Below are 9,524 nucleotides of genomic sequence, written 5' to 3'. Positions count from 1 at the left end.
CTGTGGGTCCATGCGGATGACATGTCCAGACCATCATAGCTGGGTTTTGAGGACCATTACTTCGATGCTGGTGGAGTTGGCTCTGTCAAGGACTTCCTGGTTGGTGATTCGGTCCTGCCATCAGATCCTCATGATTGACTGGAGGGAGCATTGGTGGAATTGCTCCAGCTGTTTCATGTGCTTCCGGTATAGTGTTCATGTTTCACAACCGTACAGGAGCGAGCTTTGGACCACTGCGTTGTACACTTTGAGCTTCGTCGCAGTGCTTACACCTCTGTGTTGGAGGACTTTGCAGCGCAGCCGCCCAAGTACCTGGCTGGCCTTTTGGATCTTAGCATTGATCTCGTGGTCTAGGGACCCGTCGTTGGTGATGGTGCTGCCCAGGTACTTGAAAGTGCTGATGTTGGAAAGCTGCGTGCCGTCGATTGTAATGCATGGCTAGTTCGTTGGCCTCCCTGGTGCGGGTTAGAACAGCATCTCTGTTTTGTTGAGGCTGATGGTCAGGCCAAACAACTTTGTTGTGATTGAGAACCTGTCCACAATGGTTTGGAGATGATTTTCTTGGTGGGCCATGAGAGCACAGTCATCTGCAAAGAGAGCTTCCAGGATGAGTCTCTTTTGTCTTTGTTTTTGTAGTCAGGCGGCAAAGGTTGAATAGTGAGCCATCCAGACGGTATTTGATATAAACGCCCAGATTTAGATCCATCACAGCATGTCATATTACTTGGATGAAGAGTAGGTTGAATAGTACTGGAGCGAGGACGCAGCCTTGTTTCATACCATTGGAGATGTTGAAGCGATCAGAAGTCTCTCCACCAGATAGGATTTCCCCTGTCATGTCGACATGAAAGAGCTGGATCAGTTTGACGAATTTTGCTGGGCAACCGAGCTTGCTGAGGATCACCCACAATGCGTCCCTGTTCACTGTGTCGAATGCCTTTGTCAGGTCTATGAAGACAATGTAGAGACTCAGGTTCTGCTCAAGGCATTTTTCCTGCATTTGCCTCACCATGAAGACCATGTCGATGGTGCTGTGATCTGGTCGGAAGCCACATTGTGATTCAGGCAGGTTCTGCTCTGAAACAGATGACAGAAGTCTGTTGAGTATAACATGGGCGAGGATCTTTCCAGCAGTGGAGTAAGTTGTCACAAGCTGCTCATGAGCCTTTGTTCTTGTATAGGGTTACAATGGAGGCATCTCTGAGTTCTGGGGGCATGTCTTCCTCTTCCCATATGCTGGTCAGCACTATATGGAATGTCTGAAGTTCCTTTCCCTTTAAGGCCTTGTACACCTCGGTTGGGATCCCGTCTTTACCGGGTGCCTTGCCTGTACTCATTTGTTTAATGGCTTTTTGGACTTCTTCTATTGAAGGAGGGACGTCAAGTTGTTCGATGGTGTGGTTTTGGGGGATCTGGTCAAGGGCGCTTTGGTCAACTGAAGAAGGTAGGTTGAGAAGCTGACTGAAGTGTTCTTTCCACCTGTTGCTGATGCCTTTTTTATCTTTTATGAGAGTGTCACCATCAGAGGATAGTAAGGGGGCGGTGGTGGGTTTTAATGGCCCATAGACAGTCTTGAGGGCACTAAAAAATATGTTGTGACATATATTAATGAAATATTTCATTGAATTGGGTCAATGTTATCAACTGCAATTTGTAGATAAGTGCTGAGAGTGGTTCTTTAAGTAATTTGCAGCCCATTATCAACCTAAGTGTTACCCAGTAATTAAAACTCTGCATCATGTTACCTTGGGAACATCAGAATTCGACTCATTCTTAGTTTACAATGCAGTGGCTTTAGTTCCTTTGCAAGTACTAAGCTAACATGATCTAGAACAAATGGAATGAGGGTATTAGGCAGCTGCATAATGAAAATAGTCATCCAATCCCATAGTTGTTTTTTTTTAAAACCCTTACTTTCTGTCAGCATCATTTCTAAGAATGGCAAGGGCTAGGCAATTGTGGTTAAATGACTTGTGAACCCAGGTTCTCTTGATTCCAGGCCTGGTACTCTATCCACTGTACTACCTAGCTGTCCCCAATCCCATAGATAGTTAAGAAAACCTTGCCCCATTGGTGAGCCCCAAATTTCTCAGGAACTTGTATTGCTGCTTCATCTGTCATCTTCATCCATTTGGAAAAAGAACTTAGAGTGGATAGGGAGTCAAGCAGTCTCATTTATATGCTCTTACAGTCTAAACCAGTGATGGTGAACCTTTTAGAGATGGAGTGCCAGGCCCTGCCCTTCCCCGACTGAGTACTGTGCCCCACCCACCCCTTACTCCAGAGGAAGGAAGCACTCCCATTGGGCTGCTGGGCAGATGGGCAGGTAATGTGAAAAAAATGTCATCAGGCACAGTGGAGAGGGGGAGAGGAGTAGCTCCACCTGAGTCCCTCTGCCTTTCTAGTAATGAACTTGGCAGGAGGCACTGTGGCTGTATGCCCACAGCATTCTGTGTGCCATCTTTGGTACCTGTGGGCTCACCATCACTGGTGAGTTCATGTCAGAAGGTGGCACTTGAGCTGAGCCTTGAAGAAATTCTGAATTCTAGAGTAGAGATAAGGGAGAGGATTCCAGGCATGGGAGATAGATAGTGCAAAAGCCCAGAAATGGAGATGAGGTATTAGGTGTGAACAATAGAAAAAAAAGGGCAGGTCTGGCTGTATTGTTTTGTTTGAAAATTAAGTAAATTAGGTTCATATAGTTTTGAGAAGTATAAAAACAAAAAACAGAATTAGGTAGATGGGGAAAATAAAGAAGATTGGTTACAGGGTTGACAGAATCATGGAGGTGAAGATAATGTGATTGGTTAAATCAAAGAAAATGGGCTAGCACTAATGTGGGGCTAGTAACCACCCCTTTCTGTCATTAAGGAATGTTTGATTCATTTATGGGTCCTATCTGCATCTTGAGGACATTGTTAATAGACCAGGGATAGCAGACCTGCTGACTCTTAGGAGGGTTTATGGTAGAGATAGGACTCTCCTTAATTGTACAAGGACAGGCAAAAGTGGACAGTTTGCTTTGTGAAAATATACCAAATCAGCTTATAAGCCTTTAAATATAATAAACATATGTACTGAAATTTTCCCAGGAGTTGAAGCTATAATAGTTTTATCCATTAATTATAACTTTAACTTAGGGAAAATAATTCCTGAGCTTAACTCAAGGACATAGAAAGAGAACTTGAGCAAATATGGAATTATTTACAATATGTAATCAATTAAAACAGAATTAATTATAAAATAGAATTAATTTTAATTTCCCAATGTAGAATTATGAAAGATGGTAATGTGTATTAAAACTGGGCTAGGTTATAAACAGCTCTGAATACCAAACAGACGTTATCTTTGATCTTAGAAGTGACTTGAAGCCTCTGAAGTTTATTGATTAGGGAAATGATGTGGTTAGCTCTCCACTTGATGAAAATCACTTTGGCAGCTGTGTGGAAGATGAATTGGAATGAGGAAAAGCTTGAGGCGGGGAGCAATACATAACTGAAAGTTAATAACTATGATGGTGACTGAGTGGATTGGAAATGTGTACAAAAAAATGCTATGGTTGAAATGAAAATTTTGACTATTGATTGGATATACGAGGTGAGAAGAAGAAATGAAGAATGACTGGTTGTGAAGGATAATAGGAAACCTTAATAACAAAGAAGTTGGGAAGAGATGTGGCTTTGAGGGAAAAGATAATTTCTATTGTATATGATCAGTTTGAGGTGCCTATGAGACATCTTGTTCAAAACATCCATTAGATAGTTAATGATCTAAGACTGGAGCTTATCCAGGATATGCCTGGATAAATAACACTCATCATGGAGATCATTAAACTCATGGGTGCTGAGGAGGTTGCTAAATGAGAGACTGGAGAGATAAAGAGGGCCTAGGACACGACCCTGGAGTATACTCACAGTTTAAAAAAAAAATTATTTTAGTTAATACACATTTATTTCCTCTCCTTATCATCCCCAACCTCAATGGAAAAATTAAAACCCTTATAAGAAATATATATGGCAAAAATATTTCTATGTTGGCTATGTAAAAATATGTCTCATTCTGTTTCTTGAGTCCATCACCTTTCTGTCAGGAGGGGTGACTAGCATTTGTCATTCCTTCTGGAATTACAGTTGGTTAGGTCAAGAGCTCTTAAGTCTTTCAAAGTTGTTTATCTTTACAATATTATTATTACTTTTTTCCCCTAGTGTTTTCTTTTTATTGAAACATGGACTTTTTGTTCCTTTTAAAATAATTTATCTAACTAAAACATTCATCTTGGTAGTTACTATAAAAAAGTAACATATTTACATCTGGAGACCAAAATAGAAACGTAGAAAAAGTGTAAGGATAAATGATAAGGGATAGAGAAAAATGCGCAGACTGTCTTTAAGAGGAAAGGAGGAGAATTTAGACACAAACCCTGGAGAAGATTCTGGATGTAGAGGAGGATCTTGGGAGTTTACTGGGTTTAACAGTCTCTTCTGATTTGGCTTTCGTCTGAGCTGGTAAGGAGGATCTTTGGTTCTGGCATCCCCTGGGAAAAGACTAATCTTGTAGAAAGATTAGGACTTCCTGGATTGGAGAACTGCCTTGGAGACCTTCCTTTCCCTGAAGTACAGAGATCAACCTGTCAGAAACAACTTGGATAAGGTTAAACCCAAGGGTTTTGTCACCTGGGACTTTGGGTTTACCTAGGAAGCCAACGCCAAGCTTTGGATAAGGACTCAGTACATCTGTGAGTGCTGCATCCTCAGCCTTTTAAAGACAATCTGTAGTACATAGTCAGATAGCTTTTTGGGGTCTAGGTAAGATCAGGGAGTGAATAAGAAGGGATTGAGAAGACCAGAAGAGCAAATCCTATGAGGTGGAGCATAGATTGGTAGGACACACAGCTATAGCTGTGTAGATTTAGGACTTTATCATTTCCCTACCCTCAATAAACTCGTTTTTTGTTGTTTTTTGTTTTTTTAATAATTGGGTTGTGCCAATGAAATTGTGCATCGGCTGCGGGAAGAATGCTTGGAGGGGAGGGAGGGAAATAAAGTGAGTATTGTAACCAAAAAAATAAATTAAATTAAATAAATTTAAAAAAAAATAATTGGGTTGTGCTTCACTGACCCTGGGAGGTTTCTAGTTGTCGTCCCCCCCCACCCCCACCCCATTTCCAATCCTTCTAGATCTTTTTCATTAAACTATCTCCTTTTGGAGGTAGTTTTCTCTTTCACAAGCCAACATCTGACCCCCCTCCTACCCCAAACAAAAAACAGAGCCCCCAAGAAACCACCATTACACACCCCAAAGATCACAAAGGATTAGTTTGATGAGCTGCCCACAGTGTAGCACAGAACATTTGAAATTGTACAAGTGAAGGATCAGAAATGCTGAGAAGTTTAACTTTGTTTTTTATCATTAGCAGAAGAGGCTGTGTAGCCTAGAGATGGGAAGTCCTAGGTTCAAATCTGGCCTCAGACACTTCCCAGCTGTGTGACCCTGGGCAAGTCACTTGACCCCCATTGCCTTACCACTCTTCTGCCTTGGAGCCAATACATAGTATTGACTCCAAGATGGAAGGTAAGGGTTAAAAAAAAGAAAAAAGAAGAGGCTGTGTATACTTTGTATGTTCTTCCCATCCTCTCCCTTCTACTTGGGCATGTATTCCTTTCTCAGAAATACTCAGGAGAGGCAGTATGGCCCAGTGGTGCACACTAGAATGGGACAAATGGGAGTAGATATTGGAGGGATCCAGCATCCAATAGGATGAATCCCTTTTAATTCCTTCCCTTTTCTAAAGCCACTGATATAGGAACTTCCTACAGAGCCATTTGAATCTCTGATATCACAAAATGATTTCAGTAGCAAAAACCTTGTTATTACTTTATAAATAGTTCTAGTTCTGTTCATGTTACTCTATCAATTTATGTCTTCCCAGGTTTCTCTGAAACTATTCTTTTTGTCATTCCTTATGATGGAGTAATATTCTATTATTTTCTTGTGCCTTAATTTGTTCAGCCTTTCCCCAATTGATAATTTCCCTTAGTTTCCAGTTCTTTATCTTTGTAAAAAGTGTTGCTAAACATATTTTTGTACATGTGTCCTTTTCCTATTTCTTTGATCTCTTTGGGGTACAGGCTGTTGGGTCAAAGAATATGAACAGTTTAGCAACATTTTTGGCATAATTCCAAAAAAGCTTCAAATTGCTTTCAAGTATGTCTGGACCAATTCATAGTTTTACCAACAGTGGTGTATAATCAATATACCGGTTTTCCTGCAGTCCCTCCAGTATTTTATCATTTTCCTTTTTTTGGTCAACTTTTGCCAGTCTGATGGGTGTGAAGTAGAACCTCAGTCACTTTATCTGCATTTCTCTAATTATTGGTGGTTTGGAGCACTTTTTAATATGGCTATTTTTAGCATGAACTTCTTTATTTAAAAACTAAAAAAAATCCTTTGGCACTTATTAATTGGGAAAGACATTCTTTTTTAAATTAACTTTTTAATTACATTTTGAGTTCTGAGTTGACTTCTCTTTCTCCCAACCTTGCATAACAGAAGAACAACATATATATATGGAACTATACAATATATACTTCCATATATTAGGTCTTTTTCTAGATGTGGATAGCATTTTCTTTATGAGTTCATGTGGTTGATTTGAACTATCATTACTCAGAATAGCTTAGTCATTCACAGTTACTCTTCAAACAATATTGTTATTACTGTATTTCTTCTCATTCTGCATTATTTCATGCAAATTTTTACATGTTTTTCTAGAACCATCCTGCTCATCATTTCTTATAGTATGGTAGTAATCCATAATCATATACCATAGTTTATTTAATAATTCCTCAACTGATGAGCTTCCCCCCAATTTCCACTTTTTTGCCATCTCAAAGAAAACATAGAGGTTCTTTTTCTTTTTTGCTGATCATCTTGTAAATAGACCTAATATTGGTATTTCTGGATCAAAGAAGATATACACAGTCTGATTGACTAATGACAGAAAAAGAAAATGATAAATGTTAGAGGGGGTATGGGAAAATTGAAACATCAGTGCACTATCAGAGTCTGCTTGTTCATATCCTTTGGCCATTTTTCAATTGTGGAATGACTTTTCTTATAAATTTGATTCAGTTGTCTATGTATATGAGACATTAATCTGAGAAACTGACTATAAATTCTGATTTTCTATTTTCCTTATTATCTTTGCTACATTGATTTTATTTGTGCTAAACTTTTTTTATTTTAATGTAATCAAAATTACTCATTTTATATCCCACAATGTTCTTTATCTTTTGTTTATTGATAAATTCTTTATCCATAAATGTGACAGGTTTCATGCTCTTCTAATTTACTTATATTTCTCTTCATGTCTAGGTCACGTATCCATTTTGACCTCATCTTGATAAATGGTTTAAGATATTGGTCTATACTTAGTTTCTTACAGACTGTTTTCCATTTTTCCCAGCAACCTTTACCCAAATAGTGAGAGCAATTCCTATTTTTCTTGAGATTTTGGATACAGCAGTATTGACTTCATTGTCTTCTTTTGAGTTTGTTTTTTGGTCATCTCTATCACCAAAATGACTTTCTATGTTGAGTTTCTTTCACTCTCTCTCTGTCTTTACTCAGTTGCTGGCTTTTTTCTTTTAATCTAAACTACCTCCCCAACAAGCCAAAAAAACCCTGTTAAAATTGGACTCTGTAACTGTGGTGAAGAGAGTAGTGTTCCAAGCTTCAGGTTCTTCATACAGTTGCCTTCAAAGCTAGCTCTGGGAATGTCTCTGCTTTCTGTTCTTCCAAGGTGGTATGATCTAAGGAGAGTTGTATTTAATACTCTACTGGCCTATGCTCTGGTCTTGTGTAAACCACTCTTTTCTGCCTTGGAACTCTGACCAAAGTTCCCTGTTCCCCTGTGACTACAAGCTCTAGTGTGTGCTAGTGCTTCTTCTCACTCTGAGCCCCCAACCCAGGACTCAGACTTGGATCTACATATGGGTAATGTGACCGTCTTGCTCCCAGGGACAACAAAGGGACTCCTGTAATCTCCCTAAATGAGCAGTTGCCCAACCCCATTTACTGTCTGTGTCTGAGAGCTCCAGGAGCCTTTGCTGCTGATCCAGCCACCCCCCCCATGCCCACTGCCGTGGTGGGGCCTGCTTTGGTGTGCGGCTTTGTGCCACCCCCACCTCAGTGTAATAGGACTTTCATTCCAGCTTTCTAAATTGTTTCAGGCTAGCAAATTATTTCACCTTATCCTTTTGTGGGTTATGCTGCTCCAGAATTTGTTCTGAAGTGGTATATACCATAAGTTTTTGGAAGGTAATTTGGTAGAGATGGTCTGTATTCCTTCTCCACCATCTTGCCTCCAATCCCCTAGGTTTCCTCTTAAAAAGAACAAAGACAAACTTCTTCCTTCTGCCCTACAAGAGCCCCAGAAGGTAACATACAGGATTTCTGCAATGGAATGTGATGATGCCAATTTACTATGGGGTGGTTTGCAGAGTTGGTTCTTCTACTTCACAAAATCCTTGTCTACTGTATGCTGGGAACTATACTCTGTGTGTGTATGTGTATGTGTGTGTTAGATGCTAGATTTCTGTATTGCACCCTGAGGTGGACCTTAAAAAGGGTTTGAATTCAGTAGGGAAAGTCACTGAGGCTCAGTTTCTTCATCTACATAACAGAAATATTTGCCCTACCCCTCTCATGGTTCTTAGGACTTAGGGATAGAAGGTACATATTTATCTCATTTGATTATCATAGCAACCCTAAGAGGTAGGTGCTATTATTTCTATTTTATAGATGAGGAAACTTAGGCAGATAAACCTATCTGCCTAATTGACTTGTTTAAGATCAGACAGCTAGTAAGACAAGATTTGAATTTAGGTCTTGCTGACTCCAGGTACAGTACTTTACCCACTGCACCACCATGTAGCCAAGTAAATTCCTTTCACCTCTCCCCTTCTCCAGATTACAGGATGATTGATTTATAACACTAAATTCTTTCATAGCTGGAAGATATGCCCTTCAACCTGTGTTCACTTTAAGTGATTTGCCTAGGTTCATTAAGTTGTCGTGACTTTTGCAGACAGCAGGAAGTCAATAAATGCTATGAACTGATGCTGTACCTTTTTAGGAAAAGAATTTATTTATCCCACAAGATGGGATGCAAAGGGACATCTAAGTGACACGGTGTATAGAGTATCAGATCTGGAGTCAGGAGGACCTGAATTCAAATGTGGCCTCAAACACTTCCTAGCTGTGTGATCCTGGGCAAGTCACTTAATCCAGTTTGCCTTGCTCTTGCCTTTCTGTCTTAGGATTGTTAAAATGATGGACTGAAGAATTCCAGAGCCACCAAACGTCAGAAGTAGAAGGGATTTTTGTGATTATTGACTCCAACTCCCTAAAATATAGCTGAAGAAACTGAAGGCCAGAGATGATAATTTATCTAAGTTTCCACAATGGTTAGTGCCTATCAGGGTAGCCAAGGAAAACTAGAGGACAAGCAGAAACCATAAACA

The sequence above is a fragment of the Monodelphis domestica genome, chromosome 2 (genome assembly GCF_027887165.1).
Source record: "Monodelphis domestica isolate mMonDom1 chromosome 2, mMonDom1.pri, whole genome shotgun sequence".
NCBI lineage: Eukaryota > Metazoa > Chordata > Mammalia > Didelphimorphia > Didelphidae > Monodelphis > Monodelphis domestica.
The sequence above is the reverse complement of the archived record's forward strand: the minus strand, read 5'-3'. Positions refer to the sequence as shown.